Source organism: Mobula birostris, chromosome 20 (genome assembly GCF_030028105.1).
Source record: "Mobula birostris isolate sMobBir1 chromosome 20, sMobBir1.hap1, whole genome shotgun sequence".
Classification (NCBI taxonomy): domain Eukaryota; kingdom Metazoa; phylum Chordata; class Chondrichthyes; order Myliobatiformes; family Myliobatidae; genus Mobula; species Mobula birostris.
In genome coordinates, this window is record NC_092389.1 from 65473559 (window position 1) to 65480301 (window position 6743).

Sequence of the window (6743 nt, forward strand, 5' to 3'; positions counted from 1 at the left end):
GACCCTTCGTCAGGACTAACTGAAAGAAGAGCTAGTAAGAGATTTGAAAGGGGGAGGGGGAGGGGGAGATCCGAAATGATAGGAGAAGACAGGAGGGGGATGGATGGAGCCAAGAGCTGGACAGTCGATTGGCAAAATGGATATGAGAGGATCATGGGCAGGAGGCCTAGGGAGAAAGAAAAGGTTTTCCCTCTGCCCGCATAAGCCCAACATAACTATTACACTGTGGTGAGCAGGTGGGAACAGACAAATGGTTTATGTTTTACTCGACACATGGAACATGGAAGAGTACAGTCAGGAACAGGGCATTCGGCCCACAATGCTGTGCCGAGCCAGCTCAAAAGCAAATCAAAATACCCAAATACTAATCCTTCCTACCTACACCATGTTCATATCCCTCAACTTTCTGACATCCATTTGCCGATCCAAAGCGTCTCTTCAGAACCTCTCATGAATTTACTTCTACCACCTTACCAGCCATCCACGAGTCTCTGAATAAAATTATAGGTTTACACACAGAAGACAGAGTGTAGTGAACGAAGCGACTTATTGGAGCCGGAAGCCTGTAATTAGAGGTGTTCTGTAGGGATCTGTACTGGGAGCTCTGCTGTTTGTGATGCACATAAATGACCTGGATGAAGATGCAAATGGGTGGGTTGGTAAATTTGCCGATTATACCAAGATATGTGGAGCTTTGGATTGTGCAGAAGACTGGCAACGAATACAGAATGATATATATCAGTTGTAGATAAAGGCTGAGCAATGGCAGGTGGGAGTTAACTACGATAAATGCAAGGAGATAACACATTGTTAAAGGCAACATCCTTATCAGTGTTGCTATTCAAAGAGATATTGGTATCCAAACCAATATCTCGTTGAAAGTGGCTGTACAGGTTGATGTGGTGGTTACGAAGGCTTCTGGAATTTATGCTTTTGGTAGACCAGAAACTGAGTTCAAAAGTCATGATACTACGCTGCACCTGTATAAAACTCTGGTTATGCCACATCCGGAGTATTGGACAGGTTCTGATCACAATAAGAAGGATGTTGCGGTTTTGGAGACGGTGCAAAAGACATTTTCCAGGATGCTGCCCTAGTTCAGAGGACATGTGCTATCACGAGAGTTCGGATAAACTTGGGTTGTTTCGTTTGAAGCGTTGGAAGTTGTGGAGATATTTTATGGAGGTTTATAAGATTATGAGAGGCACAGATAGAGTTGACAAAATGTATCCGTTTACCAGGGTTGAAATGACTAATACCAGAGGGCATGCATTGACGGTGAGAGGGGGTAGGTTCAAGGTGAATGAGAGGGGTGTACGCGTATTTGGAGATGAGCGCAGATTCGAGAGTGTCAGCAGATCCTGGGTTGTGATGAATATAAAAATTGTACAATTTATACTTCCGTTGATTATAAATATACTTTGAACTTTTAACTTCGCTCTTGCCATGTGCTTGAAGATGGAGGAGGCCATTTTAAAAGACGGCGCTTGCAGCCCTCCATTTTGAGATCACTTTGTTCTGATTCTTGCCCTGGGATAATCTGATGTGGATTTGGGGTATCACCCGATAAGGATGTGTGCGCTCTTGCGGATGCTGATAGATTCGGATTGTGGGCTGATATGGAGTGTCCATGGATATATAGGTATCGGCCTGTTTGGGGGGTGTCGGAAGATGAGGAGCTTAGAACAGTAATGAAGCTTCTCCAACTCTCTTGGCTCTCGGCTGAAACCAGTTTTAGTGTTGGTCCTGGCGGTGGTCACAACTTCCATTATCGTGTCGGTCGCTTCCACTCGGTTTCGCTAGTGAGCTCTGCAAGTTCCTGGTGGAGACAGAGGAATACCGGCGCACACGAATGCTGGAGGATTCTTCATTGCTGTTTCTGTGACTATTCTGTTTGGCCAGTCCGGATTGCTAGCACTGAGCGAAACTCTCAACAAATATTTAGTCAGAAAGCGATTGGAAGTTATTCTAAGGAACCGGCTATATACGTAACTAGAGAGCCAGTGACTGATTAGGGATAGTCAACATGGCTTTGCGCGTGGTACGTCCATGTCTAATCAAACTTACAGAGTCTTTGGAGGTGTTTACTGAGAAATCTGGTGGAAGAAAGGCAGTGGGTGTGTTCTGCAGGTAATTTCGCAAGGCCATTGACAAGCTCCCTTGGTACAGAGGTTGCGTCGCTAAGCATTCAGAATGAGGTAGACAGAATTGGAGGAGACAAAGTGCGGAACTAAATAGTCGCCTCTCTGACTGGAAGCCTGTGACCTGTGGAGAGGCGCAGAGATGTTGTCGTTTGTCATCCATATCAACAAACTGAATGATAATGTGATAAACTGCATCAAATTTGTGGATGTCATCCAGATTGCGTTGTATAGTAGACACACAGAAAGGCTGTCAATTTTTCCCGGGGATTTGGACTAGATGGAAAAATGGGCTGAAACATTGCAGCTGAATTTTAATGCAGACTAGTGTAAGATGTTACACTTTGAGTGGACAAATCAGGTGATCATTTGGGCAACGGGGAATGCGGTAGGAGAGAGGGATCTGGGAATACAGATTCATAATGACTTGACTGTGGTGTCACAGGCAGGCAGGGTGGTATAGAGAGCTTTTGGCACATTGACATTCATAAATCGAAGTTCTGAGTACAGACATGGTATGGTATGTCGAAACTGTGTCAGATGTGGCGAGCCTCATTTGTGTAGCCTTTGTTACCTACCTTGAGGGAAATATTAATATGATTGAAAGAGTGCAGAGAGATTTACAGGAATGTTGCTGGGAATTGGGCACCTGAGTTGTGGGGAAAGGTTGAGTAGGTTAGGAGTTTATTCCCTGGAGCTTAGGAAAATGATGGGAGATTGTAGACAGATCCGCACGCTCTGACAAACCGACGTGCTCCCCAAACCCGCTGATACCCCCAAATTTGCTCACGGCCGTAATCCGCGCACAACCTAATATCCACGCGCACCCCCGAATCAGTCTGCAGACTCAAATACACAAGCACCCGATATCCAAGCGTAATGACAATTCCACGTGCATTCGCAAACCCGCTGACTCTACGCCCCCAAAACAGCCTACACACCGAAATCCGTGTGCAACCCCAAATCCACACGAACATACCTGCCTGAACCACGTTTTCTTGCAGGTTATACATGGAGAGCCCTCGGGGTGAAGCGTTATTCGTCAGATGCCCTTTACATTTCCCCTTTCACCTTAAACCTGTGCCCTGTGGTTTTCGGCTATACGACCCAGGGGAAAAGACCGCGACAGCCAGCTCATTAATTTCCCTCACATAGCTGGTTTATTAGGTGGCTGGCTCTGTCCGTCATCAGTCAGGGCAGCAAACGCATGAACTGGGATGTTATGACGCTCTAACATCAGAATGGGTCACGCTGTCTCTGACGTGCCTTCTTCAGTGTGAAGCTAAGACGATGTGTGGATAAACTTTGGGAGTAAAATCGAGCTGTAGAAATGATCGATGCTAATCCCGATTCCAATTACTGATGGGTCCGGTTTCAATGATTTAACTGTGACTGTCTCTGGAAGCAGCCGAGGAGGAATGCAGAGCCTCATCAAATGCTGGAGGAACTCAGCATGTTAGGCAGTATCCATTGAAATGAGCAAACACTCAGCATTCCGCGGCGAGACCCTCTCGAGTACGAAGCTGTGCCCCAATTTACGGCCGGTCTGAGAGGGAAAGTAGGGACAATTTAGTAACTTGAGACTCAGTGACTACATTACTGGATGAATTCTAACACACGTCAGCAGATCCTTGGTTCACGTACTGGGACACAATTATTGACCAACAGACAGTGGACTCTGACCGTGACATACACCACCGGACACTTGAAACACAAGACCAGAGATTCACTCTGAAAAATACCTCGGAAACCAGTGAATTCAAAGTAAACCCGTCCCAGTCACAACTTCTTGGGGGCCTGACCTCAGCTTGTGGAAAACTCCGGGCAAATTCCAACTAAAAACATAGAACATAGAACATAGAGCATAGAATAGTACAGCACAGTACAGGCCCTTCGGCCCACAATGTTGTGCCGACCCTCAAATCCTGCCTCCCATATAAGCCCCCAACTTAGATTCCTCCATATACCTGTTCAGTAGTCTCTTAAACTTCAGCAGTGTATCTGCCTCCACCACTGACTCAGGCAGTGCATTCCACGCACCAACCACTCTCTGAGTATAAAACCTTCCTCCAATATCCCCCTTGAACTTCCCACCCCTTACCTTAAAGCCATGTCTTCTTGTATTGAGCAGTGGTGTCCTGGGGAAGAGGCGCTGACAATCCACTCTATCTATTCCTCTTATTATCTTGTACACCTCTGTCATGTCTCCTCTCATCCTCCTTCTCTCCAAAGAGTGAAGCCCTAGCTCCCTTACTCTCTGATCATAATGCCTACTCTCCAAACCAGGCAGCATCCTGGTAAATCTCCTCTGTACCCTTTCCATTGCTTCACCATCCTTCCTACAGTGAGGCGACCAGAACTGGACACAATACTCCAAGTGTGGCCTAACCAAAGTTTTACAAAGCTGCATCATTACATTGCGACTCTTAAATTCTATCCCTCGACTTATGAAAGCTAACATCCCATAAGCTTTCTTAACTACCCTATCCACCTGTGAGGCAACTTTCAGGCATCTGTGGACATGTACCCCCAGATCACTCTGCTCCTCCACACTACCCAGTATCCTGCCATTTACTTTGTACTCAGCCTTGAAGTTTGTCTTTCCAAAGTGTACCACCTCACAATTCTCCGGGTTGAACTCCATCTGCCACTTCTCATCCCACTTCTGCCTCCCAACAATGTCTCTCTGCAACCTTTTCCAATCCTCTACGCTATCTACAACACCACCAACCTTTGTGTCGTCTACAAACTTGCCAACCCACCCTTCTACCCCAACATCCAGGTCGTTAATAAAAATCACGAAAAGGAGAGGTGTCAGAACAGATCCTTGTAGGACACCACTCGTCACAATCCTCCAAGCTGAATGTACTCCCGCCACCACCACCCTCTGCCTTCTGCAGGCAAGCCAATTCTGAATCCACCTGGAGAAACTTCACTGGATCCCCTGCCTTCTGACTTTCTGAATAAGCCTACCGTGTGGAACCTTGTCAAATGCCTTACTGAAATCCATATAGATCATATCCACTGCACCACCCTTATCTATATGCCTGGTTACCTCCTCAAAGAACTCTATCAGGCTTGTTAGACACTATGTGCCCTTCACAAAGCCATGCTGACTGTCCCTGATCAGACCATGATTCTCTAAATACCCATAGATCCTATCTCTAAGAATCTTTTCCAACAGCTTTCCCACCACAGACGTAAGGCTCAATGGTCTATAATGACCCGGACTGTGCTTACTAACTTTTTTTGAACAAGGGGACAACATTCGCCTCCCTCTAATCCTCCGGTACCATTCCCGTGGACAACGAGGACATAAAGATCCCAGCCAGAGGCTCAGCAATCTCTCCCCTCGCCTATGGAGCATCCTGGGGAATATTCCATCAGGCCCCGGGGACTTATCCGTCCTAATGTATTTTAACAACTCCAACACCTGCTCTCCCTTAATATCAAAATGCTCCAGAACATCAACCTCACTCATATTGTCCTCACCATCATCAAGATCCCTCCCATTGGTGAATACCGAAGAGAAGTATTCATTGAGGACCACCCTCACTTCCACAGCCTCCAGGCACATCTTCCCAGCTTTATCACTAATCGGTCCTACCTTCACTCCTGTCATCCTTTTGTTCTTCACATAATTGAAGAATGCCTTGGGGTTTTCCTTTACCCTACTCGCCAAGGCCTTCTCATGCCCCCTTCTTGCTCTTCTCAGCCCTTTCTTAAGCTCCTTTCTTGCTTCCCTGTATTCCTCAATAGACCTATCTGATCCTTGCTTCTTAAACCTCATGTATGCTGCCTTCTTCCACCTGGCTAGATTTTCCACCTCACTTGTCACCCATGGTTCCTTCACCCTACCATTCTTTATCTTCCTTACCGGGACAAATTTATCCCTAACATCCTGCAAGCGACCTCTAAGCCTCGACCACGTGTCCATAGTACATTTCCCTGCAAAAACATCATCCCAATTCACACCCGCAAGTTCTAGCCTTATAGCCTCATAATTCGCCCCTCCCCAATTAAAAAGTTTCCTGTCCTCTCTGATTCTATCCTTTTCCATGATAGAATGGAATGCTAAAGGCCAGGGAGCGGTGGTCACTGTCCCCCAGATTCTCACCCACTGAGAGATCTGTGACCTGACCCGGTTCATTACCTAGAACTCGATCTAATATGGCATTCCCCCTCGTCGGCCTGTCCACATACTGTGACAGGGATCCGTCTTGGACACACTTAACAAACTCTGCCCCATCTAAACCCTTGGAACTAATAAGGTGCCAATCAGTATTAGTGAAGTTAAAGTCACCCATGATAACAACCCTGTTATTTCTGCGCCTTTTCAAAATCTCCCTCCCAATCCGCTCCTCTGGATCTCCGCTGCTACCAGGGGGCCTATAAAATACCCCCGACAGAGTAACTGCTCCCTTCCTGTTCCTGACTTCCAACCATATTGACTCAAAAGAGGATCCTGCTACATTACCCACCATTTCTGTAGCTGTAATAGTATCCCTGACCAGCAATGCCACCCCTTCTCCCCTTTTTCTGCCCTCTCTATCCCTTTTAAAGCACTGAAATCCAGGAATATTGAGAATCCATTCCTGCCCT